Source organism: Thermobia domestica, chromosome 7 (assembly GCF_964235325.1).
Source record: "Thermobia domestica chromosome 7, izTheDome1.hap1.1, whole genome shotgun sequence".
Lineage (NCBI taxonomy): Eukaryota > Metazoa > Arthropoda > Insecta > Zygentoma > Lepismatidae > Thermobia > Thermobia domestica.
The window spans coordinates 211,610,299-211,630,284 of record NC_137460.1 but is presented as its reverse complement, the minus strand read 5'-3'; the positions used below and the strand labels follow the sequence as shown (position 1 = coordinate 211,630,284).

Genomic DNA, 19,986 nt, shown 5'->3' with positions numbered 1-19,986 from the left:
GTAAAGACATATGCTTTACTCGAGTCAGTTCTTTCTATCACTTGTGTGCGTCTTAGGGGTGCATATATACAGAAAGGAAAAGTAAAAGATACCACCAAAAAGTACACAAAATGCTCAGGTTCAAGAGATGTGGAGTTCTTGTGTACTATTCATTGTTGACAGAAAGTTTTCTTTTCTGTTTTTCTTTTCTCCACATGAAAGCATTACTCCGAAAAGTTTACAGAAATAAAAATAAACTTTTCATTGTTGCATTGTTATGTTCTCAATGATTTTGCATTATAAATATTGATTTTAAACAATATTAATACAGTATTTTGAACTTGAAATTAAAAAGAATTTTCCAAGAATTATGCTATATACTTTAAATTATGCTTTATTCTTTATTTTCTAAAATAATGCTTTATTATGCTTTTAACCCATTCATGCAAATAACCGTGGTTCATTGGTGCGGGCGAGTATTTAATATCATACCGAAAGTAAGTATATGATTTCTATTGTTGGATGTGGGCTGGTAAGTTTTTTACTTGGGCTAGTAAAATTTTGAGGCTTATTTGCATCTCTGTTTTAAAATTAGTTTCTTCTGTTCCCTTAGACAACCACAACCATGTTCAAGATACCAACCATATGTGTAAATTGCTGTTATGCTTTTTATGCTTTTGGGTTGCCCTACTCATAAGATTTTCATTACACTTATAGTTGTAGGTCAACCATCCGATCACGAAATAAATATTTCTATGTATAAAAGCGCTTAACAATACCGATTGGTGATATCCATGATTGGTTAATTTTATGCTGCCATCTTCCCTTACTTTCTATGCAACAGCTTTCGGTTAGCAACACTGCACTGAAGCGAAATTATTATGATGAATACACTCTATGTTTCACGCATAAACGCCGACTTTTAAGTTTCTCAATGGGTGCTCAGGCGTCGACACTAACGGCAAATATTATCTTTTTCTAGTTGTTTGGGATTATTTGTGTATTTAACAGTGTGTGTGCCTTTAGCTGGCAACAGTATTCAAGTTGCTTAACGCTTTTCTATTGTTTGGTGTGTGTGAATGTGGAGGCAGCAAGAGCATACAGTTTGGTGGACCATATATCATGGTAGAACATCGTACAATATATCACAAACAGTAAGCCATCGAATTACAATCATTTACAACTAAAGACCTTGTGAACATGTTTATTCTCGTGTATTATTTTTCTGTGCAAATTGAAGTTGCCATCATTAAATACAGTGAATTTATATTTGGTTGCATTCATGTGGTGTACGAATCAAGCCTTACAGTCCACTAGTATGAATATTGTTTTTAACATTGTTATTGTACTTTAGTGAAGTTACAAATATATACATTCATATTGTACATTGGTCCTATCCGGGCCACATGAGTGCAAAGCTTTCTGACAATTGTGAGAATTGTTCTGTGCTGTTATGAAGAGAAATGTGTTTGTGTCGGCCTATATGTGGTGCTATCACGTACGTTGGACAATCAGCACGTTTTCTGTGTAGGCGGACAGCTGTTGTACCAGGACCACGCTTCTGGAGTATATTTCATAGGTAAAAGAAAACAAAAAACATCATCATCAGGTCAGTAGTTTTTTATTCTTCATATTTCTGCGTAGCATTTAATCATGAGTGAATCACACCAGCGTCTTTTAAGGCAAAGATCTGCATACAGAGGCCAGTTAACAAGAATAAACACTTTTGTTCAGGCCTTTGATCCAAATGAAGGCAATATAGAAGAAATACGTGCACGCTTAAAACATCTAAATAACGTCTGGTCAAAGTTGCAGGAGGTGCAAGATACTATTGAAATTGATCAAATCGAACCCGAAGCGGAAGCATTAAACGTTCGTGCAGAAATTGAAAATGTGTATTTTTCTTTAGAGGCTCAAATGCAAGCACTTGTTTTAAAGCATCGAAATAAAGAATCAGCTGTTAATAATAGCACTAGCAGTAGCGCACAAGTTAAATTACCGGTCATACAGTTGCCTGCATTTGACGGGAATTGTAAACATTGGTTATCATATAAGGACACCTTTACATCTCTTATTCACGAGAATAAAGACATTTCCACAGTACAGAAGTTTCAGTACCTCCGAACTTCTCTTAAGGGCGAAGCGTTAAACCTAATTGAAAATTTACCAATTACCGAAACAAATTATTCAGTAGCATGGCAATTACTCGTTGACAGGTATTCAAATAAAAAGCTAATTGCTTCTTCTTACATTCACGAAATACTACAAATCAAGCCAGTGTATAAAGAAAATGTAAGTGAACTTCGCGCTTTTATAAATACAGCTACTAGCAATATAAATGCGCTACAAGCACTTGAGCCAAACGTAAACCTCACAGACGTAATTTTGACCCAACACTTTGTATCAAAATTAGACGCAACTACTAGAAAGTCATGGGAGCTTCAAAATACGAATTCTAATTTTCCTGCTTTATCAGAATTCTTTTCGTTTCTCGAGAAACGTTGTCAGGTGCTTGAGAACATGAGAACTAGTATTGATGGTGTGAAGCAGAGTAGTAGCGTACAAAACAAGCAAGCAAAAAGTATTCAGTCATCAAAGACTTATTTATCAACATTTTCAAATGCATGTGAATTTTGTAATAGCCAGCATCCCTTATATTCTTGTTCGTCTTTTGTAAATGCGGCACACAGCCAAAAGTTAGAGTGCATTCGTAAAAATAAATTATGTATGAATTGTTTGAAAAGTAATCATTTTTTGAAGAATTGTAAATCGAGAGGTTGTAAAAAGTGTTCCAAAAAGCACAATACATTATTGCATGTAGACGTAACAAAGGACAAATCAGTGCGGTTTCCAAGTGTAAGCAGTGCTACGGTGCAAGAGCGTACTAACAACTCAGATTCCAGTGAAAATTTAGGGCAAGTATCATATTGTGCATTAAAGGCTAGGCCCAACGCAAGAGTGTTGTTATCTACTGCAATAGTAAAAGTAAGGGATAATAAGGGAAATTTGATTCCTTGTCGCGCGCTTCTAGACAGTGCTAGTCAGACCAATTTCGTAACAGAGAATTTGGTGCAACAATTGAACATCAAACGGTATAGACAGTATACTCCAATTCAAGGTATAAATCAAGCGATATCTAATACAAAGTACTCTGTAGATATTAGTGTCCATTCATGTGTTAACACATTTTCATTGAATATAAGTTGTTCAGTTCTCCCTCACATTACAAGTAAACTACCGGAAGAAAGAATTAATTATGACGATTGGAACATTCCCAAGGACACTGTTCTAGCAGATCCTACTTTTAATACGCCTGGAGACATAGATATTCTGTTAGGTGCGGAAGTATTCTACATAATTATGAAGTCAGGACACAAAACACGGCCAGGTGATTTTCCAGTGCTTCAGGAGACAGAATTGGGATGGATCGTGGCAGGACGCATTCCTCAAGAACGTGACCCCCATATTCCATTAACAACATGTTTTGTGAAGACAAACATAGATCTACAGCAACAACTTCAAAAATTTTGGGAACTAGAAGAAATTACTGTTACACCTAGATCAAGCGAAGAGCTTGCATGTGAGCGACATTTCGTTCAGAATACAACAAGAGATCATACAGGGCGTTTCATTGTACGATTGCCTTTGCTTGAAGACCGTACAGTTTTAGGCGATTCTTATCAGCAGGCATTGGTTAGATTAAAGCAATTGGAAAGAAGATTCGATCAACACCCGGATTTTGAAGCTAAATATACAGAATTCATGCAAGAATATGAAGATCTTGGTCACATGGTAAGGATAGATGAGCGTAAAAAGGAGGACGTCAGCGTTGCATACTATTTGCCACATCATGCAGTTTTTAAGCCTACAAGCTCTACAACGAAGCTCCGTGTGGTGTTTGATGCTTCAGCAAAATCTGACAGCGGAAAAGGCCTCAACGACATTCTCTTAGTTGGTCCTACAATACAGCAAGATTTGTTTTCTATCATTTTGCGCTTTAGAACTCATTCGATAGTATTCACTGCAGATATCGCTAAGATGTATCGCATGGTCAATGTTCATCCAGAAGACACGCCATTACAACGTATATTGTGGAGAAGATCTAGAAATGAACCGATTCAAGTTTTTGAGTTGAAAACACTAACTTATGGTACGGTATGTGCTTCATTTGTGGCCACAAGATGCCTACAGCAATTAGCAGACGAAGAAGAGCATAATTACCCTGTAGCAGCAGAAATATTACGTCGAGATTTCTATATTGATGATGTTTGTAGTGGCATGAGCGACATACAGCAAGCTTTAGAGGTCCAGAAGCAATTGATAGAGTTACTGGGAAAGGGAGGTTTTATACTTAGGAAATGGAGTTCGAATGATCCAAGGTTATTGGAATCCATCTCGCCAGAGCTTCGAGAAGTGCAGCGTCCAATCCAGTTCCACGAAGGCCAAGGCGTCAAGGCATTAGGATTGTCATGGCATCCAGACAAGGATATATTTCTCGTTGAAAGCAAGACGTCAACAATGAAGGTTCAAGAGTGCATTACTAAACGCCAGATTGCTTCCATCATTGCCACTATATTCGATCCATTAGGAATAATTTCACCAGTTGTCATTTCATACAAAATATTTTTGCAAGAATTGTGGCGGCTAAAGGTTCAATGGGACGACAGTATACCAATGGAATTAGCAAAGAAATGGATTAAATTATACAAGCAACTTCCATTAATCAATCAGATAAAATTCGACAGATATGTACTCGTTGAAGGAAACATAGAGGAGATTCAGATCCATGGTTTTTCAGATGCTTCTCAAAGAGCATATGGAGCTTGCATTTATATGCGATCGATCAATCAACAAGGAGAAATATCAGTTAAGTTATTATGTGCTAAATCACGTGTGGCCCCAGTCAAGAAAATCACTCTCCCACGTCTGGAGTTATGCGCAGCAGTTGTTTTGGCAAAATTAGTTCACAAGATTTTACCAATTTTAAAATTGAACATAAGTAGCGTCCATTTATGGACCGACTCCCAAATCGTGTTGGCATGGCTAGCTTCTCCGTGCAACAAATGGAAACCTTTCGTGGCCAACAGAGTAGCTCAAATTCAAGACTTAACTGACGTTAGCTGTTGGAAACATGTAACTTCTTCAGACAACCCTGGAGATTTGATTTCGAGAGGAATAGATGCAGTTTCCATAAAGGACAATTCATTATGGTGGCACGGTCCACAATGGCTTTCTAGTTTACAATCTAATTGGTCAGTGACAAGTAAGGATTCACTGCAACCAGATCAAGTTCCAGAGAGTAAGGGAACCATAACATTGACAGTCACTTTAGACAATTGGTGCAATGAAACCATAACAAGATTCTCAAAATTGTCAAGGTTAGTTAGGACAATAGCATATTGTAGACGTTTTGTTCATAACATCAGACACAAGCAAAACAAACTAACAGAAGGTCTTTCAGTACAAGAACTCCATACAGCGCTCCATGTTTGCATCAAATGGACACAAGAAATTGGATTTCACAGCGAATTACAGCATCTTCGTGATGGAAACATTGTTCCGCCAAGAAGTAAGCTGAACAATTTACATCCATTTTTAGATAGTGAAGGCATGATCCGAGTTGGAGGAAGATTGGAGAATAGTCAACTTCCGTTTGACGCCAAACATCAAGTAGTTCTGCCTTCAAACCAACACTTGACAAAACTTATAGTGGAAGCAGAACACTTAAGATTACTTCATGCTGGACCCCAATTATTAATATCATCACTACGCCAGAAATATTGGATCATCAGGTGCAAACAGGTAGTAAAACAAGTGATCCATCATTGCTTCACGTGTTTCAAGTTAAAGGCCAGTGGTTCAAAACAACTTATGGGACAGTTGCCAGCAGCTCGTGTGCAGCAAGCCAGACCATTCCTAAACGTGGGCGTGGACTACGCTGGAGCGTTTTACATAAAATCAGGAGCAGTTAGAAATAGATCTGTACGTAAGGCATACGTTGCGTTGTTTGTTTGTTTATCCACCAAGGCAATACATCTGGAATTGGTAACAGATCTTAGTGCGCAGTCATTCATAGCAGCTTTACGCAGATTCATAGCCAGACGAGGAAGATGTCTCAATATATACAGCGACAATGGCACAAATTTCGTTGGAGCCAACAACGAATTGAAAGAATTGTATCAGCTGCTTTCATCAGATCCTTTTAGTTCTCAAGTTCATGATTTTACATCGACCGAAGGAATTCAGTGGCACTTCATACCACCAAATTCGCCGCATTTTGGAGGACTATGGGAAGCCGGTATAAAATCAATGAAATACCATCTAGTTCGTATTACAAAGGGTGCAGTGTTAACATATGAAGAGTTTGCAACATTACTAACACAGATTGAGGCCTGTCTCAACTCTCGACCACTTACAGTGCTATCAAGTGAGCCTAACGACATCAGTGTTCTCACCCCGGGACATTTTTTAATTGGAGAAGCACTTACAGCTTTACCAGAGCCTAACCTCACCGATCTACCACACAACCGCTTATCTCGTTGGCAGAAGATACAACAACTAAAACAACACATTTGGAAGAGATGGTCCCGAGATTATTTACATGGTCTTCAACAACGCTCTAAGACAACTTCACCGCAACACAATCTCAAGGTCGGAGATGTAGTTTTGCTGATTGAAGACAACATTCCTGCATTGCAGTGGAAATTGGGCATCATTGAAAAGGTGTTCCCAGGAAAGGATTTCTTAGTTCGTGTAGTGACGGTTCGTACTACAACTGGAACATATAAACGTTCCATCAACAAACTAGTTGCATTACCATATAACAAGGATTAGAATTGAGATTTGAGTAATCTAAAAATAAGTACAGTTCTTCAAGTTTTGTGTTTGTTTCGTTTTTTATATGTATCATTTTGTTTTATTTGGTCAGACCTTAGCTGACCAACAGGGGGGAGTATGTTTGGGATTATTTGTGTATTTAACAGTGTGTGTGCCTTTAGCTGGCAACAGTGTTCAAGTTGCTTAACGCTTTTCTATTGTTTGGTGTGTGTGAATGTGGAGGCAGCAAGAGCATACAGTTTGGTGGACCATATATCATGGTAGAACATCGTACAATATATCACAAACAGTAAGCCATCGAATTACAATCATTTACAACTAAAGACCTTGTGAACATGTTTATTCTCGTGTATTATTTTTCTGTGCAAATTGAAGTTGCCATCATTAAATACAGTGAATTTATATTTGGTTGCATTCATGTGGTGTACGAATCAAGCCTTACAGTCCACTAGTATGAATATTGTTTTTAACATTGTTATTGTACTTTAGTGAAGTTACAAATATATACATTCATATTGTACACTAGTAGATCCAACAGAGTAGTGGTTCCCAAATTCTTCCTGAGAAAAATGATTATGCTGAAATAAAATGAACCGTGAAATTATTTCTAACTTGCAAAGACTTAAAAGATTCTATTATTTGTTTTCAAATTTTACTCTTAATTTTCTTTTTAAAATTGAGAATGAATTTAGATTATGTCTGTTCGTGCTGCACGAAAAGAAAAATCGTGCACATTTGAAGGACAATCCATAGATTCTATAAACATAACCGAGAAAGTTTGTCGCTTTTTCACCCACGGCCTTTGAACATCGTTATGTCACCTAAGCGTACCTTGAACATCACAAATAGTCCCCATCAGCATCGACGACCTCCTGCCAACGTTCTGGAAGGCTATGGATTCCATCGTGGTAGAGCCTGGTGAGCCGTGAGGGGAAGAAGGTATTAAGTGCATTTTGCTCCTCTACTAGGGATTTGAACTGGCGTCCTCTAAGATGATTTTCCAAGGAATGGAACAGGTGATAATCGGACGGACTAATGTCCGCCGAGTATAGGGATGCAATAGTGTTTTCCATTCAAGGCGTATAATGATGTCTAGTTGTTGATGTCTAGTACTTGAAAATAGTTGTGGTCAACATATAACTGCAGCACCTCGCTCCTTGGGCCCTTAACCCTTTAGCGACCGTGCATATTTACAGACATCGGTGCGATTTCTTTAAATGACCATAGATCAGACCGTTAGTGCAATTCTGGAACGAGTTATACCTCAATCGACTTGTAAGATTGGAGGCTTTCAGTTTACGTAATTAATGGGATATTTCTGTGTACAAAAAAAAAACTAATTGAAGGATATTTAAGAAATGTTTTATTTAAAAATCCCTTCTCGCGATTCTTTTAGTTATTACGTGGCAACACTGAACTAGGTGAATAATAAAATGACATTAAGTGTCCTATTTTGTGTTCAACTTAAACTGAAACTTTCGTCTTGATCCATCAAATAGCAGCAGAGTAAATACGCGATGGATCAAGATGATAGTGTCAGTTTAAGTTGAACATAAAATAGGACACATAAATTCATTTTATTATTCACCTAGTTTACAGTGTCGCCCCGTAATACTGGATAGTTTGACTGGATAGTTTAGAAACGAAGAAGACAAGCAACTGATTTCCATTACTGCTATTGCTCCCCAGCATATTTTAGACATGAAGAAGTATTCCTATCAGTAAAATAAACCCTATTCAACAATCAGAAGCCTAGAAGAATAGAATAATGTTCAAGTTACAAATTACAACTTTTCTTTACTCTTACATGAGTACCTAAAATTGTTCAGTAAGAACAAGTACTTAAAAATATTTGGAAGATAAAAGTTGCATATTAATACTAAATTAGACATAGAACATAGAAAAACATAGAAAATGACACCTTGTTTACAAACATTACTTTACATTTACAATATTCATGTTTGATCCGCCATATTGGACGCCATCTTGAATGTTTAAATTTGCCCAATGGTAACAAAGTGACATCAACCGGTTTCAAACTTCACACCTATTAAACTACCAAATTATGCAAATTCAATAAGTTCCTACAAAATTGGTCGGCTGATAAAACACACTTGAACAATTTGTTTTTCAAATCAGTTTACGCGCTACGAAATTATATTTGAATATACAAACAAAAATGCGGTGTTAGCACTCTCACCCGCTGAGGTCTTTCACGGTCTAGATTGGAAGTTTATCAACAGATCCTTGATGAAATTTACATGAAACTACCAAGTATATGTTCTCAAAATAAATAAATAAATATGTAAATAAATAATAAATAGATAACAAGTGAGTTTCGTTTTACAATGTGAAACTACGTCAGATTTCCAAATTATGCAAATTCAATACTTAACTCACAGTAGCACTGTACATTTATAATTAGTGTTTGTGATAAAGTAATAAAATGAAAGTTAGAACCTGTTCATCAGACGCTGAATCTGTATCAAATGGCCATTAGGCCTACTCGCTAGGTGTGAAAGTAGTTTTTGTTTTATGGCGATAAATGTTGAAACCGGAAATTGTTAATTTTTAACCACTTTCGGTTTGAATAGACGGTTAAGGGAGAATATAGAATCTACTTTTGGGAAGTGTAATCGGTCCTAAAAATCCGTTTCTCAATATCTCTTAGTTTTTGCTCTATCAATATTAGATCTGAAACTGGAAATATAAGTGAATTTCAAACATTTTCGGTTTCCGTATAATGTTGCACTTGCGGTGACATATACTTTTAAATTACTGTACGTACCGATTTCGGAAAATCTTTTATCGATATCTATGACCGTTTTTAATCTATGGGGATAAATGTTAAAATCCGAAAAGGTTAATTTAAACTATTTCCAGTTTGATTAAAGGGTTAACGGAAGAGATGGGGCCTATTCTGGGGAAGATGGATCGATTGCAAAAAAGCTGCATCTGGATATCTCTTACTTTTTTTGCTAATTGAAAATTAATATTGAGACTTCTAGTAAATTTGAACCACTTCTACATTTGGTAGAATGTTGCGGGTTGTGATTAGATATACATTTAAAACACTTTATCGATTGCAGAAAACAGTTTATCGCTATATATTACCGTTTCTCTTCTATGGTGATAAGTGTTACAATCGGAGAAGGTTAATTTGAAACATTTCATCTTTGAATAGAGGGTTAATGGAGGAGATGATACCTATTTTTGGGACACAGAATATATTGCAAAAAAAAAAAAAAAAAAAAATCTCGATAACTCTTACCCTATTTGCTCTATGGAAAATTAGTATTAAAATCGGAAGTAGCAGTAAATTTCAACCACTTTCTGTTTTGGTAGTGTTGTGGGTTCTGATGGTATGTTCCCTTGAGATCCTGAATCGCTTGTTACTATCTATTATTGGTTTCTTTCTACGGTGATAAACTTTGAAACTGGAAACAGCTAATTTGAATCACTTTCGGTTTGAATAAAGGATTTATGGAGGAGTGGAATCTATTCTTTCCAACCTGAATGGATTGCAAAAAAAAAAAAAAAAAAAAAAAAAAAAAAACTGCTCTTATCGTTTTTGCTTTTATACCTGTTGAAAGACATACGGACAAATATGTTTTATATCACTTTCCGACACTTAAGGGTCTTCACTACAGCGAGTTGAGTTGAGTTGATTGTGAGTTTAACGTCCCTTTTGAGCAGCGAGGCTATACGAGACGTGGACCTACTGATTAACGTGAAATCCGAACCACATGAGCTCCCGCCGGGAATCGAACCCGGGTCTCCCATTCCATCACTACAGCGGAATTAAACTGCCGCTAATTTTAGAGTTTTCTGTAACATCTTCAAAAACAAATAAAAATATTCGAAAAGCAGAAACTTAGTGAACTAGACAATACGATTTTGCATGTGATACCGTTCCTTATCATAACTCATCTATCTGTTTTTGATTTGCAACTGTAAATAGATTTAATATTTTTTGTGGGTTCTGTAAATAGTGGCACACCAAAAGCAGATAGGTGAGTTGTGGTAAAGGTATCACATGGAAAATCGTATTGTCTAATACACTATGTATCTACTTTTCGAATATTTTCACTTGTTTTGAAGATTTTACAGAAAAACTCTAAAAATTAGCGGTAGTTTAATTTCGCTGTAGTGAAGACCTTTAACGCATAACATAGCTTGCAAGTCACTATACAGAGTATATATAGTGTCGAAAACTCGTTCCATATCCACCTGCAGCGTGGCGAAGGGGCAACCGCCCTCCCCTGGATTTTCGAAATACATGTCACAACATAAATTTTCATACGCAAACACTACATTTGATAAAGTTATCTAATTTATTTCAATAATTGCTGTCTTGCATGAAAGGTATACATCGTAGTGTATACGTATTCGCTACTTCGTTTGTGCATCGGCTTGCGTAGCATAGTCACTAACGTTGTCATTTGATGCGAGTTGCCCTGGGTTCAATTCCCGGTGGGGATTCTCTGTCAAGAAAGTGTAAGAGCTTTTTCAGATCAGCCATCCTGAGTGAGTATTTTTCCGGATTCATCCCATTCACAGCAGGCAAATAGCGGGGTGGTACCTAATATAGAGGCCCCAGGCCGCTTTCTTCCTTCCGTTTCCTTGGATAGTGTGTTAGCCCCTCATAAGTGACGGGCTATCATGGCCATAGATGTCGAAAGCCCAGAAATTTAATTCCTAAACCTCTAATCTTAATCTTGCTCCCCTTCCTTGCAAAATGTCCGGTGGACGTCCTTTTTCGTGAAGTCGGTAAAATATAAGAAATATACAAGGATTGTAAACATTAGAAAATATTTTTACGTACATATTATTCCTTTAGAAAATAATATGATACTAAGGAAACATGAGATAACTTCTTTGAATAAAAATGTTATGTTTTATTTGAAAGAAACGTAGGGAACCTTGCACTATATTTTGATACGCTAATTGAAACCTTGAACGCTTCCATAACGCATACATGTATTGTTTTCCATGCTTCTCTTTACTCTGTTTGCAACTGTTTCGATCCTTGCTTATAATATACGTATAGGATCTCCTCATTGCTGTAGGCAACACTGAAACTTCACATTACGTTCATAAAATGAAGAAAAGGAAGTAAGTGGTGTTAAATTGTTAGAAAACTTTAGTGTCAGATGCAACTTAAACAACTTTCCTGGACTTCTCCTTTGAACTTCAAAAACACACAGTCGGTGCTGGAAGAACTTTAGACTTAGTTGCTCTCATACTTCCATTTCGTTTTTGGAAAGGAACACAGATCTGCTTAAACAAAAGGAACTGAAGCTTACAAATTCAACGCGAAAAGAACTAAGTTTTCTTCACAGTTACTTGTAGCAGAAGTTTGTTCCATGAAAATGTTCGATACAGTTAATACTACACGTTAAGAAAATGATATAGCGTATAGTGAAAGGGCTATAGAGAAACATTTTGTTTTTTTTCACAGAGGACTTGGTAAATTCTCATGTGAAATAATTACCATTTGCAATACCTACGAAGAATTCAATAGTTTGTAATACAGTGGCGGCTCTTGAGGAGAGTAAATCTGTACAAATATAAAGTTTATTGCTACAAACTAAGAGGAAAAACATCATACAGCTTGAGAAAACTAAGTACGAGAGAAAATGCATTAGACAAGCTTTCTTCAGTTATTTTTCCGATAAAATTTAAATTTTTATTGACTGATTTTCGTCAATAGGCCCCACTGTCCTAAAATATAATAAACTGAAGTTTACAAACTCTCGGGAAAAAAATAATAACTTTAAAAATATCAACTACCTGGTATTGTTTCTGTTCTCTGTAAGTCAATATTGAAACCGGAAATCCTAATGGATTTCTACCACTTCCGGTTTTCATGGAGGTTTAAGGATGGGTTTAGATGCTAAATCCATTGCATAAAACTGTATTTCTCTATCTGTTACCATTTCCACTCCATAAGGTTCAACGTTAAAACCGGAAGTAGTTGATTTCTACCATTTCCATTTTCAGTACAGATATTTGAATGAAGATCACATATAATTTCGAGATGTTTAATTGATTACAGAAAACCAATTCTCGCTATCTATTACGGTTTTTATTCAAATGTGATCTACATTAAAACCGGACATGTTTTATTTTTTTGCCTTTTCCGCTTTGAATAAAAGCTTAAAAGAGAAAATAGTATCTATTCTTACAACTCTAAATTGATTTCAAAATCTTTCTATTATCATGTTCTGCTCTGTGTAAAATAATATTAAACCGAAAGTTCTAATTGATTTCAACCACTTCCGGTTTCAATAAAGGGATTTGAATGGCTAGATAGTTTATTGTTTGGATGCTTATTCGATTGCATAAAACTGGATCTCTATTTTTACTCTATAGCGACGAATGTTGAAACTGGAAATGTTTAATTTTTTTTATCACTTCCAGTTTGAATGTCATCCCGGAAAACTAACTCGAATCCTAACTTTTCACCCTCCACAGTTTGATCTAATTTGGTGATAATTGATCCAGTAGTTCTTGAAGATTTTTGCCTCCCGGACGGACGGACGGACAGGGTAAATATGTATAAAGAGTTTTGGTAAACCAAACTCCTTTAAAAAAACATACGAGGTGTCATCAAAAAATACGATGAATAATTTTATTGGAAACAAAGTAATAAGCTTACATGGAATTTGATTTAATCTTCTTCAGGTGAATAATTTTATTAGAAACAAAGTAATAAGCTTACATGGAATTTGATTTAATCTTCTTAAGGTGAATAATTTTATTAGAAACAAAGTAATAAGCTTACATGGAATTTGATTTAATCTTCTTCAGGTGAATAATTTTATTAGAAACAAAGTAATAAGCTTACATGGAATTTGATTTAATCTTCTTCAGGTGAATAATTTTATTAGAAACAAAATAATAAGCTTACATGGAATTTGATTTAATCTTCTTCAGGTGAATAATTTTATTAGAAACAAAGTAATAAGCTTACATGGAATTTGATTTAATGTTCTAGAAGGTACTGTTCTTGGCTAGCAATGTGCTTATCCCAATGTTGAATCCATGACTGAAAGCATTTCTGGAAGGCTTCTTTCGGAAGGGAGTTCAGCTGCTTTGTCGTGACCTTCTCAATGTCAAAAATGATGTCGAAACGTTTTCCTTTATTCATGGTTTTAATTTTAGAGAAGAGTCAGAAGTTGCATGGTACTAAATCTGGTGAGTAAGGCGAATGAAGATGGAGGGGAATATGTTTTCGCCCAAAAAATCTCGAGTCAAAAGCAATGTGTGGCGCGGTGCGTTTTTGTGATGAAGGAGGAAATGATTTGCCCACTTAATCACCAGTTAAAATGCATTTCATGGACTCCTACGATATGTTTAGTTCTCGGAAAAGCTCTGGTATACTCAATCCTCTGCTTGAACATATCATTTATGTTATTTTATGCACGTTTTCATCTGGTTTTGACACCGAAGAACATTGTTTCTTTTTTCAATTGACTCCTTGCCACTTTTCAAACGCTCATACAATTTGTAAACAGTCTTTAATGTCACCACTTCATCACCATACACTGATTTTAACATTTTGCGAGGTTCTTTGCCAGTTTTTTTTTTTCAGCTTAAAACAAAACGTAATGTTGACGCACGATAGACATTTTTAACACATTACTGTTCTGCCTCTAAAAACCAACTAACACTTCACAATTCGTTCAAACTCGAAACTAACTATTCTAAAAGTCTATACTATCGGGTATACTTGTTGAAATGGATAAAATGTCGATAGGTGTCACTGTGCAACTACGTCCATAGAACTGTTTGATTACACCTTGAATATATTACGATAAACAATTAATAAACTGGGTTCAAAGTATGCAGTAGCATTTCATCTATTGTTCAACGTAATTATGAAATGTCTTTGATATAATAAGTAGGCCATACATATCAACAGGAAACGTTTCACTATTGAAATTACCATATTTCCTTACAATATTTACAACTAATTTCTGCTTCTCGAGCTGCAACGCTACAAATAAAGAACGTCCTTACAGTGACTGCTGCAGTAAACGTAGAAATTTGGCAACGACGCATTATGGCGTTCTGCGCAAGTTTCTTCTCAAAATCTATTTCCTTAAATATATATTAATTTTTAAATAAAAGCTTAAGAGTCTTCATCCCGGCGAAATTAAAATACCGCTAATTTTGCAGTAATTATGTGATATCTTCAAATAGATAAAAGATAATTGAAATATGGAACAAGAGCGCCCTAGACAATATTATTTTGCGTGAAGTACCGTTATCACAAGTCACCTAGTGGCTTTCCGTTTTCAGCTGTTTAGAAACGCGAAAATAAATGCCGATTTTCAAAATGGCTCGAAATCGAAAACAGATAAGTGAGTCGTGATGACAGTTTCTCATGTAAAATAATATTGTGTAGGGCGCTCTTGTTCCACATTTCGATTATCTTTTATCTATTTGAAGATATCACATAATTACTGTAAAATTAGCGGTATTTTAATTTCGCCGGGATGAAGACTCTTAAACATAACACGAAAAACGGTTAAACAATATACCTATTTCATAATGAGATCATTACTTTCAAATACTTTACACATAAAGATAAACACTTCAGATCTAGTAAGACCTAACAATAAATTGTCATCCCATCTGCTCATTGAAAAACGAATGAAGCTTTTCTATTATTTGTTTTTTCGACATCAGAACACATAACCAAATGAAACAATATCTTGTATTGTAGCTGAAACATAACTCTATTTTATAGCGCAATATTTATCATGTGTAACGTTTTATTGCGAGTAGTTAACGGAATGAACTACTGACTGACTTCAGGATGGTGATCCACTTCAGAATGTGTGAGTGAGGCTTGTTAAATTCCCGTTTTACTGCATATCACTCGTGTGTTTCATCCAGACCAAATTGAAGACATTCTACATATGATACAAAATGTATATTACATTTTAATATATTTCTTTGAAATTTTGAAATTCCATAAAGAACAGAATGTGATCATTTAAACGATATTGTAACTGACATTACATAGTTCTTTGTTACCTTTATGTTTGTAGTCAGCGCTAGATAATGAATTCCTTCACAACGTCACAGTAAAAGGTGTCTGCCTTGTAAGACATTATGTCAGATGATAAGATATGAAATTTAGTTAAAACTTCAGGAAGAAGACTATATAACGTAGTTTGTCTAAATTCCGAAGTCAATAAAACATGCAACAAAGCTAAAGCTGGTTTATAACTTCGAGTTGCTATGAGAAGCAAATACTCAGCAGTTGTATAGTGAAGAATGTAAACCTTAAACGATTTTAGATATCTTGCACCGAGAAAAATCGTATCTCCTGACAGTCTGGAAAATCAGTTGTATACGGTTAACGTACAATTTTTGCTTAAATCATTACACGTTGTAAGTATCTAATACCACTTATGGGAAGGACCTTACAACATGCAATGGCAGTATATGTGAGATTTTACCAGTATTATCTTGATAAGGGCAGTGAACCTAGGAACGGGACATATGTACGGAGGATATATACATACCACTGCAGCATACAAAAGTTTAAAGTTACAGACTGAGTGACAGGGATCGAGATAGCGTAATGGGACAGAAAAATCGTAGGAAACGCCACCACTTGACGTAAAGCTCCTATTGTGGTACGTGCAATGTTCATGACATCAGTCGCCTACAGACAATTGCCTCTGCTCCCACTACCTGCTGTTACCAGCACTGATCATGCCCCTCTGGCAAATGTAATTCTGGGATTGATCTGGATAAACACACACTGGTGTTTGCCATTTGGTGTTGGCCTATTGTCGATTGACTCCTTTCCGTACATATTTTTTTGTAACAAATGCTACTTGTTTCTTTGACATGAATTAAACTCTTTACAACACTGAGTTCCTTTGGAATGTTTTTCTTATTCTATCTCTCATTGAATAAAATGTTGGGCTATAACTATTAGCTTCTTTACTTCCCTAATTATGATCTACGGTGGCTCAGGGGTATGCGCGAACTTCTTGTGTATGGGTTTCCTAGTTCGATCCCAGTTTCCAAGAACATTTTTCATATACCTAGCGTACTACTATACGTACAGTTCATACGCCGTGTAATATATACATTCTCCAGGGCGGTTAATCCACTACAGTCGTGGATATATACTGACCAGTGGTGTATTTACGATTTTGTTTCGGGGAGGGCTTTGCTAACTTTCGGGGGGGCTTTGCCTGAAAATGTGATAATTCTGCAAGATATTTAATATTCTTTACTATAGTAAGATTTCGGGGGGGCTTAAGCTCCCCCCTAAATACGCCACTGATACTGACCTACAGATTGCTTTAAGTTTGATGTTTAGTGTTTTTTTTTAAGTCGGTCGCTTGCTTTGAAACTTACCAGATTTATGTGGCGCAATTCCATGTTACATTGTATTTTTATCTCCTTGTAACTTTACAGTACAATTAGATTTAATGGAAAAAAATTGTCGATTAAACATATGGAGCTGTAAAAAATGATACGGATGAGCGTAAAAGTTCATGTGTACTAGAAAATGAATGGAAACGAAATCATTTGTAAATCTAACAAGTATTAGTGTCACTTTGTGCAATACGTGAAGGAGCTTCATTTTTATCGTGTGATATTCTCCCAATTATTATTGTAATCGAAACTGGCAGTCGATTTTTTTTATCGCTTTCGATTTTAGTTGAGAGTTAAGGATGGAGGTGAAATGTACTCTTGGAGCGTTTAATCGATTGCAGAAAACTGCTTCTCGCTATCTATTACCGTTTTGGTTTTATAATGATGGATATCTTCCATTGATGAACTCAATTCGTAACTTCTGATCCTCTTAATTCTTTCCGAAATTGATGGAGATCCATTAAGTAATTCTTGGGACTTTTTTTCCTCCACAAAGAACACAAGAAGAGAGTAAATACAGGGTGTCCCAAAAGTAGGTATGCACCCTTCCATTGATCAAGTATAACATTCTAGCTTATAGATTTATTTGCTTCAGCTCTTCCGAGCTTAAGATATAAGAAAAACACATTAAAAACAAAGAGTAAAGAAATTAAGTCTACCTGATGGATAACAATAAGAAATTATATAAAATGCAATGAGCTGATCAGTACGGTACTATATACTTACTTTTGGGCCACCCTGTATATAAAGGATTATGTACGAGATAATGCTCTGGGAGAACTGTACCACTTACTGAGAATAACCTAATGCTGTAATATACGGTGATTAATGTCTTCATTATGACTAATGGTACATATTATGGCTAATGGGAAATATCCTAAAAATATAAATATCTCTTTAAAAGTGTTATCTGTTTAACTAAAATATATAAGACATTTGTAGACGATAGCTGGCATCGAAATGTACAAATAACATGTTTGTAGATAAATTTTTAAGTGCACTTTTTCTGAGAAAATCGAAAAATAAACTTTTGTGGTGTTAAAAGTACGTCGTTCATTGTTAGTAATGGATTATCTCTATTATGGATTATTCAAGCATGACATACACTTCCACAATCACTTCCAGTAGACTTAAAGCAAATGAACAGTATATAGACGATATAGTAGTTGCTTCCTGTACGAGTTCTTGAGACTGTAGAGATATAATCGTAATTTTATGTAAATTACCGAAAAGAAAAACATCAAAGAAATAAATCAAGTTCATCAGAGGAGGTAATAACATATGTATGATAAGAAATCTGAAATGTGTTACGGTCTATGCTGTCTTGACGTAGCAATCTAGTTGTTTGGAACCTTAGCTACAGGATTTGACGCAGTATACTAATGCTAGCAGCAGAAGTATTGTAATTGTTTGGCTTATCCATCTGTAGGATGAAAATACTGTAGATGTTTTACTAATCTCATATTATCATTGAAACAATCAATAGGCGTATCTCGAAATTTCCGTCGCGACACTGATACTTATATGATTTTACGAGATTTACTTACCGCTGCAAGAACCTATAAGAATCATACGGAGGCCTCATTCATGAGATTCCAGTTGACTACAAGGCGGGAGAATCGGTAGATCTCATATGACGCATCCGTGTTAAAGCATATGACGCATCCGTGTTAACTCAATATTGCAAATTTTGAAATAGGTCCATTGAGGACCGGATTAAGAGGGAGATAGCCCAGGGCCTCCTGGTAGATGGGGCGCCGCCACTCTGATGAAAATCTCAACTAGCTATCTAAAAAGAATCATGAAGATACAATCATCATCATAAAATAAAATATGATCAGATATATGAATCATTTTCCCTTAACTTTCCTACTGTACTTTCACAGAAATATATTAGGTGAAGTCATCAGGGACCACATATTTTTTTCTGGTCCCGAGCCTTCAGATGGGTTAATCCAGCCCTGGATCTATTGATTATTTCAATGATGATATATGAGAATAGGTTGTATCAGATGATAGGAATGTTCTCTAAATCAGTAATTCTGATGCTTCTTGAGCCGAGCGCCCCTTTAGGTGAATGCGATTGTCCTTAGTGTATCTTGACGTCTTAGGCCAATCCACATATACACATGGCTGGATGTAAGGCTCTGACGAAGCAGTCTAACCATAAGAACTATAAAAAAGCTTCAATATTTAAAATTTATCTTGGAAAATATGCGTTATTATTTGTATACAGGTAAAAGTTTTCATAATTTGCAAAATGTATAATAGCTTTCGTCCAATACTAAGAAAAAAAAGTCTAACAGATCATGAAATCTCAAACTTTCCGTAAAAATTCTATCGGTCTCCAATCATGTCTTTTTGTTCTAGTGGTCCCTTTTCGTCAGGCATGAACGCCCACGTTGAGAACCACTAGTCTAAGTGATTGCATATAATAACCATTAAATACTGTAAACAAACTGTTCTGTACAGTATGCACTTTTTAAAACGAGAATTAAAGCAAGAATATTGTCTGTTTTTGATATAGTACTCTTTCTGTAAGGATTAATTCGCACATACTATGCAGTTCCCATTCTGCCTTCAAGAGAAACCACTCCGGTGGCGAGTCGCGTCTCGACGGCCGCGGTACTTCGGCTGTCATAGGGGTACTTTAAGTAGGAAGTACACTCATGTCCAAAATGATTGTCGCATGCCTGTAAATATGTTGTTGTAGGAATATAATTTGATAACGAATTCGCCCGGTATTTTGTATAATGT

At 35.8% G+C, this 19,986-nt stretch overlaps 1 protein-coding gene across 1 annotated transcript in view; it reads left to right on the top strand.

Moving 5' to 3' along the window:
* LOC145690710 (cell adhesion molecule Dscam1-like) overlaps positions 1-19,986 on the top strand; it is a 934,280-nt gene that overhangs the window by 541,702 nt on the left and 372,592 nt on the right. The window lies entirely within an intron of this gene.